Source organism: Danio rerio, chromosome 16 (genome assembly GCF_049306965.1).
Source record: "Danio rerio strain Tuebingen ecotype United States chromosome 16, GRCz12tu, whole genome shotgun sequence".
Classification (NCBI taxonomy): Eukaryota; Metazoa; Chordata; class Actinopteri; order Cypriniformes; family Danionidae; genus Danio; species Danio rerio.
Window position 1 is genome coordinate 5,885,391 of NC_133191.1, and position 13,226 is coordinate 5,898,616.

At 37.2% G+C, this 13,226-nt stretch overlaps 1 protein-coding gene across 2 annotated transcripts in view; it reads left to right on the forward strand.

Moving 5' to 3' along the window:
* The first annotated feature begins 7,351 nt into the window (after nt 1–7,351).
* zgc:158689 overlaps nt 7,352–13,226 on the forward strand; it is a 32,348-nt gene continuing 26,473 nt past the window's right edge. Inside the window, 2 exon segments of one of the 2 annotated variants that reach the window (NM_001328388.1) lie at nt 7,362–7,515; nt 7,604–7,671. The gene's annotated coding sequence lies outside the window, so the exon portion shown is untranslated. 2 annotated transcript variants of the gene reach the window in all.

Genomic DNA, 13,226 nt, shown 5'->3' on the forward strand with positions numbered 1-13,226 from the left:
CCCGCCTCTCTCCTCCTCCTCCTGACGCCCGGATGATTAATTCTGTCGCATAATCAACCTGAAGGCCATCAGACATGCAATTATTAGCTCTCTTGTGATTCTTTTTACAAATATTTCCCAAGTGTTGTTTAACAGATTAAGGAGGATTTTCATAATACTTTCTATTATGTTATTTCTTCAGGAGAAAGTCTTATTTCTTTCAGTTTTCTTTCTTTTTTTTCTGATCATACACTACTGTGTGCTGTATAAGTGGTAAGTCCACATTTGACCAACACAAGCTCATTGTGGATACCACTGTCTACATTTCTGGAGAGCATGAATTATGTAGCCAGAGGTACGTCTGGCTGCATTTCGTCTTTCAAATGAACGCTACGGGGTGGTGTGATGACACCGATGGCGTCTGTTCCTTTTTTGCTGTACCAGCTGACCACTTACCTATAAACGGAGGGCTTTTCAGCTGTTACCAGTTTGTCCTGTTAGCTCGTCACATACGTTGGCGGACTTGAGATGCAGAGATGAGTTGACCTTAACGATGGGGTTTGAGTCTGGCAAAAAAAAAAAAAAAAAAATTAACAAGTAAATAACAGGGTGAGGATGTGGTAAAATCTGAAAGCTCAAAAAGGATACGCATATCGCCCCGTAGCATTCATTTTAAAGACAAAATGCAGCCATACGTACTTCTGGATACATAATTCGCGATCTCCTGAAATGTATACAGGGCTACGTTTTTAGCTATGATTCCTGCAGTTGTGCGACGTATGTGAAAAAGGGCGATGTGTCTGAAGAGCGAGAAGGGATGCGGTGGAGAGGGGTGCGGGATGTATATACAGGACAGGATTATCATTAGTTAGTGGGACACTCCGGGAACTTATGTCCCGTAGTGTATGAGTTTGTGTGTGAATGTGTGTGTGGATGTTTCCCAGAGATGGGTTGCGGCTGGAGGGGCATCTGCTGCGTAAAAACTTGCTGGATAAGTTGGCGGTTCATTCCGCTGTGGCGACCCTGGATTAATAAAGGGACTAAGCCGACAAGAAAATGAATAAACATGTATACAGGAGTGCGAATTAATAATAAGCTTGGGTTGTGAAAGTGTTGAAATGAGAAAAAAAATTTAGGGCGGTGTATAATTTTTTTCTTTAGGAACAAATTGGATAGTTGAAAGACGGGTGTTGCTAACAAAATGAAGGAAGATTGACAAATGGACGAAATCAGGACAGAAACATGACAGAAACCCTAACAGCACCGCCGTAAAGGACGGATAGCCCCGCCCTAAGGGCATTCCATGTGAGAGGGAGGGAAGGTTATAGTGTTTGATTAAAGTTTATGCGCGAAATTCGTTTATACAAAATAACAAAGCGCACAGATATATAACACTACTATAGACATATCAAAAGTTTGATTCCATTTCGACTTTAAATAAAAGAAACAACCCACAAATTCTCAGGAAGCCCGTCAGACTGTGTAGATGTTTCTCTGAAGGCTATGTGTGTGTGTGTTTTGTGCACATACTGTCATGAGCCTTAACAAGATAACCGGCCTAATTAAAGTCTGAGCAGAATCCAGCGCAGCGGCCAGAGAGACAGATGGACACTGATTGAGGTCAGAGGCAATATATATGTATACACACACACACACACACACACACACACACATACAGAAAACACAGAGACTGAGAGAAAGGTGATCCAGACATTAGACAGTCATTCGTTACTATCCAGGTCACTCAGTGTAACAGACAGTCTGCTGGCTCACATATACAGTGCTCAGCATAAATGAGTGCTCCCCTTTTTAAAAGTAATATTGTTACTTTAATTATTGTATTTTTTGTTCCTTCCTTCATTAGGTCCTTTGTTCATTCGTTCGTTCCTTCCTTTCTTAGTTTGATCAGTTTTTCCTTAAATCCTTACTTCATTCATTTGGTCCTTGCTTTGTTCGTTCGTTCGATCATTTGTTTGTTTATTAGTTTATATTTTTGTTCCTTTCTTCATTAGGTCCTTTTTTCTGCCCTTCCTTCATTTGTTCGTTCCTTCATTTATTTGGTTCTTCCTTAGATCCTCCCTTCATTTGTTCATTTGTTCATTCATTCATTCGTTCTATCATTCATAATTTTGGTCCTTCCTTCATTAAGTCCTTTGTTCATTCATTTGTTCTTTCTTTCCTTCCTTCCTTCGTTCCTTCCCTTAGTTTGTTCAGTCCTTCCTTGAATCCTTCCTTCTTTCATTTGGTCCTTCCTTCCTTCATAATTTCAGTCCTACCTTTGATCGGTCTTTCATTCCACTTTTGATTCATTCAATTTAGTGGTTGTCGACATCTATTTTCTCATCAGTGACATCAAGTCTATTAAAATCTGTGCGACAACGTGTGTAAAGATTTTGGACATCATCTTGGACATTTTTAATGCTTTCAAAAAGTTTGCTGCATTTATAAAGAGCCCATGTGTTGATGTTGTTCAGTATCATGCGATTTACTTTCTATGTGTGATTTGCTTGGACAGAACTCACAGGACTGATTTTTTTTACTTTAGCCAATCACCAGACGAGAAAGAAATAAAGTGGTGACTGCAGGTTAAAGGAAAGTAGTGAGGTAAAAGTACCGATACATCACAAAAAATTTACTCAACGGAGAGTAAAAGTCCACGTTTTTAAAACTACTTAGTGACTTACAATTTCTGAGAGAGACTACTCATTTACTGTCATTTTGTATTTGTAATTAGTTACTTTACACCACTGCTGGTAGGCTACATTAATTTTAGCTTTATAGTAACAAATATTATCTTGTAATCGACTGATATATTATCAGTTCATTAAGAACATGATAGGCTAATATAACAATGTATCATATAAATAATATATAAATATATATATAACATAAATAAACTACTGTGATATGACAAAATCTACTAATTCACTAAATATATACAGTATTTACTAGTTCATCAATCTTAATGCTTAAATCTTTATACTATAATATACCAAGATCCCAACAAACACACAACGTTGCCTCAGGGTAGCGATCTCCTTAAATTGTACCAACCTTGCAAAAAGGTTGAGGATTCTACAGTGTTGTGGGTTGTCAATAGTGTCATAATGTTGCTATTTAAACATCATGAGGGCCACATTGTAGTAAGTACTGTATTATAGCTTTCTACTGTATTTTTATCATGTGTGTTAAATGCGTTTGCTCCACTGGTGTCAGTGTGTTTCTACCTAAGCCTGTTTTCCACAGAAATCTATTTCTGTTACTCTGCTTCCGTCCACCTCATTCAGACGCTGACGCACAAGATCAAGCACGCAGGAGCTGCAGGTCTGGCCCTATTTTGTCTTGCAGTCTATGATCTGGCCTGGTGACCGCTCGACCGACCTGTCTTTGTGTTTCTGAAGTAAGGACAACAGACTTCATCTTTCCTAGAAGTCTACACAGGAGAGCTGATGGATGATTGTGTTGCTCCAGTTGGCTGAGCTCCTGCCTGAGATTATTACACATTTTCCAAAACATCCATTGGACTCGTTCCGTCTACATCACACTCCACATGAAAAAAAAAATACTATAGCCATTTTGAACTATATATATGAGTAAAGTATGTTATATTACATATATTTTTACTATGCAACACTTTTTTAATGTTAACTATTATTTAAATTGGCCGACATGGTGGTGCAGTAGGTCGTGCTGTCGCCTCACAGCAAGAATGTCGCTGGTTCGAGCCTCAGCTGGGTCAGTTGCCGTTTCTGTGTGGAGTTTATATGTTCTCCCAGCTCCGGTTTTCCCCACAGTCCAAAGACATGTGGTACAGGTGAATTTGGTAAGCTAAATTGACTGTAGTGAATGAGTGTGAATAAGTGTGTATGTATGTTTCCCAGAGATGGGTTGCAGCTGGAAGGGTATCGCTGCGTAAAACATATGCTGGACAAGTTGGCGGTTCAATCCACTGTGGCGCCCCTAGATTAATAAAGGGACTAAGCCAAAAAGAAAATGAATGAATGAATTATTTAAATTGTAATAGTATACTTTAGTTTTTACTATAGCGAACTGTGGTTTATTGTAGTACTGTACAGTATAATACACCCTGCTGCTTAGGGCCTTAGGGAATTAAGCTGGATTTATACTTTCGCCTGGCGCCGCATCGCGCACCTCCACTGACTCCGCGCGCACCTCGTGAAACAGACGAGGCTTTTATACTCACCGCGTTCACCATTGTGATATTCTTTAAAACAACAGGGGGTGGTCAAAAGAAACTGACCTTAAAATCAGATAGATAAACAATCTCATGGCAATTCATAACCTTTTGATTTAGTGGCCAATTCGTATGAATTCGTACGATCTACGCTCAGTTTTCAGCATTTTGTGCTTTTTTACTCCATCTGTCCTCAAATCTGTTGTCAAATAGTTTCAAGTAGTGTGGTCACGATACTGGAATTTCAGACTTTGATACGATACCTTGAAAAATATCGATATATCGAATATCGGTATAAGTATGCGAATTGGGACGCACCAACTGATTGGGCACTGAGAAAAGAAAAACCAGCCTCAGACAGTATTTTAACAGCCTGAATTTGAGGACTGAATTTGATTGCTGGTTGACAAGCGGTATAAAATGGCACGGAGAAATACCCTAACCACAACAAAAACATGACTTAAAAAACATTTACCCTGACTTTTAATGTTTAGAATAGATCTTTTAAAAACTCTATGACTGTGGGAATAAAGTCAGTATGAAGGCGTCGGCCATTTTGGAATGAAAACTCCAATAGAACAACAGCATATTATAAGTCTGTTAAATAAACTATTGAAAGTGCTGATGATTGTAAAAGTAAGTGTTGTATTGTTGTCTTTCAGGTTATATCTCAGCTTTAATGCACTTTTTAAATAAATAAGTAAAAAGCAAAGCAGCTGCTTGCCACCGCGACAATAATGAGATCCAGTGGACGGCCGATCACTTTCACTCCAAAATGGCGGAATTCGGGGCTGTTGCTGGGCGCTGCTGTTGCAATGGAACGTTCTATTGAGTGTCGTCTCCTGGTCATTCTAAGCTCTTTGATTACAGTCAGTGTAGCTCTGATTCCGAACGCGTTCCAGGGTTGCCACAGCAGCGGAGTTACAACATGGCAGAAATGAGCATTTTAAAAAATCCATCTACTGACCAATCAGTCATTAAATACAACATTACAGATGATTAATTTAGCGCGTTTTACATCACACTGTAATACGAGATGCTCTTTAATGTAAATGTGGCCATAGTAGTCGTACTTAGTCCTAATTATTTTGAAAATATCCGTTTTCTGCTTACTTGCTAAAGTGAATTAGCTAACGCTAGCTACAATATAGATGGAGTGTACTGAGATAGTATAAGTTAATAGGCTAATGTTGCAGCATGCTGATGATCATTTTTCATGGTCTTTGCGGATCATAAATTTAATTTTAAAGCTAGAAAAAAGAGAAAGTAAATTTGAGCTTTGTGGAATACCCGAACAAAACAAATCCTCAGACATGCTAAGTTAAAATAGCCAGATGAACCCTGTAGTGTGAAGCTTTTATGATTTATTAAGCATTTTTTTTGTTACGATTTTCCCTCTGAGAATTCTCTTTGATAATGTGATGTGGTACTGACTGTATGTGAGTTGACTGAATAATTGCCATTACACACTTTTACCTGACTCATAAATTGTGTTTCAGACTGATGTAAATTACTCATCCGCGTGTGTTTCTAAAGCTCTAAACTTATGTTGATGTTCAAAACTGAAGAAGATTTGTTGATGTGTGTTGTTGTCCATATAATAAAAGCCAATGAGATTCACTGTAGTTTTTAGAAAACGGTCCAAGATCTCCCTCTACTGGGTCTTTGACAAAACAACTGCGTTACACGGCCAAGTGTTTGTTAGGGTGTGTGTCTGTGAGTGAGACAGTTTGAGTTTGACATTGAGGTATAGATACACCATTATGAGGGATGTAAACAAAATAGTTCCAACATGTTTGCTTTTTTTACATTTTTAATTTCTTTAGCTTCAAAGAATCCAAAAAGAGCCACATATGGATAGATATGTAAAAAAAGTAAAAATACGCAGTTGGTAGTGCTGTCGCCTCACAGCAAAAAGGTCGCTGGGTCGCTGGCTCGAACCTCGGCGCAGTTGGCGTTTCTGTGTGGGCTTTGCATGTTCTCCCTGCCTTCGTGTGGGTTTAATCTGGTTGCTCCGGTTTCCCCCACAGTCCAAAGACATGTGGTACAGGTGAATTGGGCAGGCTTAATTGTCTGTAGTGTATGAGTGTGTGTGTAAATGTGTGTGGATGTTTACCAGACATGGGTTGCGGCTGGAAGGGCATCCGCTGCGTAAAAACTTGCTGGATAAGTTGGCGGTTCATTCCGCTGTGACGACCCCGGATTAATAAAGGGACTAAGCCGACAAGAAAATGAATGAATGAATGTTACGGCACCTGTTTAAACATTAAGTTACGACAGACTTGCCTCTTGTTACAGTTATGAAATAGTTTGATAACAAGCAGGAAGTGTTCATGGCCAATGACATGACCATATTGAAATGATCTATTGGCTCGGACCTTCGTTTAGGTTTGATTGTGTATTATTTATTGATTTTTATTGATAGAAAATATGTTTAGATTCCTTGTTGAATTCAAGTCCAAGTGTGTTCAGATTGCAGGCCTAAACAAGTGTCAAGTCTTGAACTGCTCAGGAAACTACGTTTAAATAAATCAGTAAACATTTACAGAACAGGTAGCCCTAAGCTACATAGTTTACTAGTGTGGCTGTACTTAAATGAACAGAATACAGCAGAACGCTGTATTTTATTGCACATTTAAACAATAAGAAACTAGATTAAAAGCCAGATTAAAGACCTATCTTTTCAATAAAGCATCACATACTGATATGATCCATGAGCTCCATGCGGGTGAGTGGGCTTGACAAACCACCTGTTGAACACACTCCTATCTTAATGCACCAGACATTTACTTAAATATACTTATAAGCTCTATATATTTGTGTCTGTGTTTGGTTATATATTATTATATACATATATATTTATAGTTAGTTTTTTATATTTATTATTATTACTTTGTTTCTTTTTCATATGTTCAATTTAATGTAAATGAAATAGTACAAATGCTTTGGTATGATATTTGGTATGTCAATACAGCCAGTTTGCATCAAATAGAATAGAATAGAATATAATAGAATAGAATAGAATAGAATAGAATAGAATAGAATAGAATAGAATAGAATAGAATAGAATTACAGAGTGCGTGAGTGAGTGAGTGAGCGGAGCTGTAATGAGCAGAGGCGGCATTCACTGCTGTCCCGTTACCTCATTGACATTCAGTCCCAGTGACATACACACACAGAGGAGAAGTAGACATTGTCCAGAAGAGACAGACAGCGAGCCGCTCGAGCTCCACAGACCCGCAGCAAATGGACATTCCGCGGCCGGAGAGGATGAGAGTTTGACGCGGTCATGGAGGAGCGTGAATGAAGAACAATGAGCAGCGAGTGCTGACCTGGAAACAGTGAGTTCGAGTTTGGCTGGGGGTGAGGGGTGGACGAGGGATTTACTGGGTCAAACTAACTAGCTAAACTACCCCCACCACTCTATAGAAAGTCGGAGAAAGAAAAGTGAAAAACACAGCAGACAAAGCGCCGAGGACACGATGAACATTGACAAGGTATGGGGAATTGCTTTCTACTAAACTGCTGTTTATTCATTAAGTAATGCAGTTTAAACGAACAATCTGATGACTGACTCTCAGTGCCACAAGTGGCGTTAAAAGAGTACAAAAATGCGACCTCCTGATGGACGTGATTGGCATTGTAAATTCTGAGGCTGATAAAGTTGCATTGTTAGTTTTTTTCGGCCCGAATGGGACTTGTTTGATTGGCTAGTTACAAGTTATTAAATTAACACCGCGACAGTATCACTTTAATAAGCAGATCTAACAGGAAACAAGTGTCAAACGAGACCAAGAGTGAAATAATTAATAATGGCATACATTCCTTCATTACTGAGTTGAATGTGTTTTTTTTAATTCAGAGACCTGATAATGCCTCAATTCAGTAATGATAAACCGTTTTATTTGTACAAGTGGAAATAATAATGTAGCCTACATAATAAATATGCATGTTTTCTTTAAGGTACATGTAATTATTGAGGTAAAGTTGGTTTTATATTCGCACATTCGTTCCTTTTTGAACAGGGACAACTTCCCAGCAAACATTTTTTTTTTTTTTTGTTTATAAGATGTCTAATAGACATCTGTACATTTAGTTTTCTTGGCTAAAATGTGGCTAAATTTGGGCGGTCAGTGAAAATCTGATAGACGTCTATAAATAGGCAAAAACTAGACTAGTCATCAAATAAACAGAAATGACTACAAGTTTAGCCTTATTTAAGCCAAGCTGTCTACGTTTAGATGTCTATTAGACGTCTATTAAATGCAAAAATGTTTGCTGGATTGTGACATAGTTTATAACGTTTACCATGATACATTGATTATTTGGTCTCAAGTTGCATGTAAGAGTCACTTCAAAACAACATTAGCACTATTTAATTGACTAAATTGACTTTTTTTTTGCTTTTAAAAGATGTCTAATAAATGTCTAAATATAGTCGCCTTGGAATTTAACAGTGAATATCTAATAGACGTCTAAGAATAGGCCAAAACTAAACTAGTCATTAAATAAACAGAAATGAATGACCACACATATAAAGTCTGTCTAGTTAATGGCTAGTCTAGTTTTGAGCTATCCTTAAATGTATATTAGATTTTCACTGACAACCCAAGTTTAATCATGATGTGACATGGTCTATATTGTTTACCATGGTACTCCAATTTTTTTTTTTCAATTTGCATGTAAGTATGACTTCAAAGCAGCATTAGCACTATTTAATTAACTGAACTATGTACTTTGATAGGTATTGGCTGCTAATATAATTTTCGTATTTTGAATTTTTAATAATACTTTTCTGAAATTATATTATTAAGGATGAAATCTGAATGTGCGAATATAAAGCCAACTTTACCTCAGTCATTGTAAACACAACAGCAGAAAATGTAACGTTTAACAGATGAAGCTCTTGCATAAAATTTATAGTATTTATTTTGTGGGAAAACAGACATGAATTCAAATGACTCTTGCCTGCTGGGACATTTTATGTCCAATTGAATTCATTCTGAAAATAAAAAGTAAAGTTTGTAGAGAAACTTGATAGATAGATAGATAGATAGATAGACAGACAGACAGACAGACAGACAGACAGACAGACAGACAGACAGACAGAATGACTGACTGACTGACTGACTGACTGACTGACTGACTGACTGACTGACTGACTGACTGACTGACTGACTGACTGACTGATTGATTGATTGATTTTTTTCTTTCTGTCTTTAAGATGGCACACAAGATTTGGGCCAGATGTAAAACGTAGTGTTTGGCCCAGATTTAAAAAAAGTTATTATGTGGGCAATGTGAGTTTGGCCAGTCTTGACTCTTCAGAAAAAGCATGTACGTAGCGTGCCTAAAGTGCAACGCTTTATGGACTTATCGATTTCATTGAAATCATTGCAATTGTGACACACCAACCTATCTGGCCCAGTTCAGGCCCAGTTATGAGTTATTAGCTTGGCTGAGACTTGGCCTAGATGTGGTCCATGTTTGGCTCTTGTCTGGAAGCCAGACTTGGTTCAGTCATGTACCGTAATTTACTGCAGCATGTGGGCCAAGCAAAAGCTGACTGGACCAAGTCTGGCTTCCAGACAAGGGCCAAACATGGACCATATCTGGGCCAAGTCAGGAAGCCAAGTTAACTGAGCCTGAACTGGCCCAGATATGTTGGTGTATCACTACTGCAATGAAATTAATAAACCCATGAATCACTGCACCTTATTTTTGATTTTTTTTTTCTTTATTTGACAAAATTAAAAACATATATTGTGGGTCAAGGTGGGCCAATCTTACATGGCCCACATATCAATTATTAACATCTGGGCCAAATACTACATTTTACATCTGGCCTAAGTATTCTGTTCTGCCTTAAAAACCCATTGCCAAACCTGGGCCATTTTTGGCCCGCATGCTGTATACCAGTGCCGGATGAATGCCTGCTGGGCCAGATTAATGCCAAATCTGGGCCAGAATTCCTTGCTACCTGGGAAAAAAAATGGGATTCAGCTTGAACAGCAAAATATTTTTTTGAGTGTAGTCTGCTGCAGTAAGATGTTGTAAATACTGCAATATATATATAATTTACTGCATTTTACTGTAGTAAATCCTAAAGTGTATGGTATTTTTTTATGTTGGAACATAGCTATTACATTTAACATTGTCACAGGAGTGACAGAAAAACAAGCGGAGAGATGTGAGTGTCATACGATGAGAATGTTATTGTTTTGGGGGTCTCGGTCGATCACTTCTCTGGGGTCAAATTCTTCCTCCAATAACTCACACGAGAGGCTTCATCGCTGCAGTTTTACGTGATGCTAACTGGAGTCTGTTATTCAGGATGACTGAAGAAGGGAAACAGTGTGAGCGCCAGTGTTTGTTCAGCGGCGTGACTCTTGTTCTCAGGATTACTCTGCTTCAGGGCACTGTGACATGTCAGACTCAATTTCAGGAACTCAAGACATGCAATAACAGTGTATTAGGAAGGCTTTGGCCAGACTCAGACGATATAATCTCTGGGGGGTTCACATTATCAGGGGTGGTCCTTGTTTTGATGTGCACTAAATTGTGAAATGTATGAGAAATGTTTTTTTTTTTTAAGGTAAAACCTCAGAGATGTATCGTGAGGTACCATCCAACTTGAAAAAAAATTCTAAGTGAATTGAATAAACTAAATTGACCGTAGTGTATGTGTGTGAATGAGTGTGTGAGGTTGTTTCCCAGTACTGGGTTGCAGCTGGGAATGGATCCGCTGTGTAAAACATATGCTGGATAAGTTGGCGGTTCATTCCACTGCGATGACTCCTGATAAATTAAGGGACTAAGCCAAAGCAAGATGAATGAATGAATTAATATAGGGTATATTGTACTACAATAGAAAACATGGTATGGTAACAACATCTATAGCATAACTATAGTAACTATAGAATCGTTTACCCAATATGGATAAACCCAACTTGTGGGTTAAAAAATGTAATGTAAAGAATTTACCCAGTGATTGGGTTTGTACATATTGAACTGAACATTGGGTATATGATTTCATGTACTGCCTTGAATTAAATCAGTTTTTAATGCTGTAATTCACGTTGGTGGTTGGTTTGATTCATGGTAAAAGTGGCCGCACTAATATATCAGCTGCTTGATTGCTTATATGCTTTTGCAAAATCTAAAGCAGTGGTTCTCAAACTTTTTTCATCAAGTACCACCTTAGAAAAAATTGTCTCTCCAAGTACCACCAAAATGAGCAGTATTGAAATACAGTAGCGTAGTAGGCCCAGTAAAGCAGCTACAACTCTGCACAGTTAAAAAACCTGGCAGATTACCTCAGAAATATAGGCTATATATAATATATGGCATATTATATACATAATTTTTAATACATTTTTTATTATTTGTAGCATGTACATGAGATATTTCATTCCTCCGTGTACCACTAGAAGGAAGCCCGCGTACCACTAGTGGTACACGTACCACAGTTTGAGAACCACTGATCTAAAGTATTATTGTCAAGGTCTAAGTTATCTAATTAGATTGTTTAGAGCTATAAAATTATTATGATATCACTATTATTAAGATATTACAAACATGAAACAACGTACATTGTAAAATTGACTTGACTCTCTAACACAATTGTTGCTAATATACAGTCATATACAGTATTTTTGAAATTGATTCTTATCCCACATAAAAAAAATACTAAATGCCAATTGTGTGTGTGTGTGTGTGTGTGTGTGTGTGTGTGTGTGTGTGTGTGTGTGTGTGTATATATATATATATATATATATATATATATATATATATATATATATATATATATATATATATATATATATATATATATACTGTATACACTTGTTAACACACTTGTTAACATTACAGTTGTTAATGAATTCTAGCATACGGTAGTATTAACTATTAGTGAACTACTATAACTACTAGTGAACTGATAAACTCAAATAAAAACTGTAGTATACTTTAGGTTTTACTACAGTAAACTGAGGCATTTTGTCATGTGTTTAGATAACTATAGTTGTTGTATATTATAACTTTGGAATCAAATTCAAGTACTTTACTGTAGTCGTTGTGTTACCATAGCAACTATAAAATCACCACAACAGATTCATTCAAGTACTTTACTATAGTCGTCATGTTACCATAGCACCTATAGTTTAACCACAACAGATCAACTGAAATATTTTGCTATAGTCGTTGTGTTGCCATAGCAACTATAGCATCACCCCAACCAATTAATTCAAGTATTTTACTATAGTCGCTGGTTACCATAACAACTACAGAATCACCACAGCAGATTAATTCAAGTACTTTACTATAGTTGTCTTGTTACCATAGCAACTATAGAACCACTACAACAGATTAATTCAAGTACTTTACTATAGTCGTCATGTTACCATAGCAACTATAGTATCACCACAACAGATCAATTCAAGTACTTTACTATAGTTGTTGTGTTACTATAGCAACTACAGAATCACCACAACAGATCAATACAAATACTTAACTATAGTCATTGTGTTACCATAGCAACTATGGAATCACCACAACTGATTAATTTAAGTTCTTTACTATAGTCATAACTATAGCAACTATAGAATCACCACAACAGATTAATTCAAGTATTTTACTGTAGTTGTTGTGTTACCATAGCAACTAAATAAACACAACAGCAGATTAATTCAAGTACCTTACTATAGTCGTTGTGTTACCATAGCAACTATAGAATCAACCCTAACGCTAATCATAGTACTTTACAATAGCATGGCTCAAAAACACAACAGTATTTACTCTATAAATTACTCTGATATTTATATCATACTGGATTCAAATGGAGAAACAAAGGACAATGTTCTGTTAGCAATTAAGCCAGAATAACATAAATATTTGGGTAGAAGGGAAACAGTGATGGCATGTGGTGATATTTTTATGGTTATGGTTTCCAGGTTTTAAAGGACTTGACCTCCGATAAACTGGGCCAAAGACTGCGATTCTGGCCAAATCAATCACACGATCCCTGACCTCTCTAATGCTCTTGTGCTGGAAC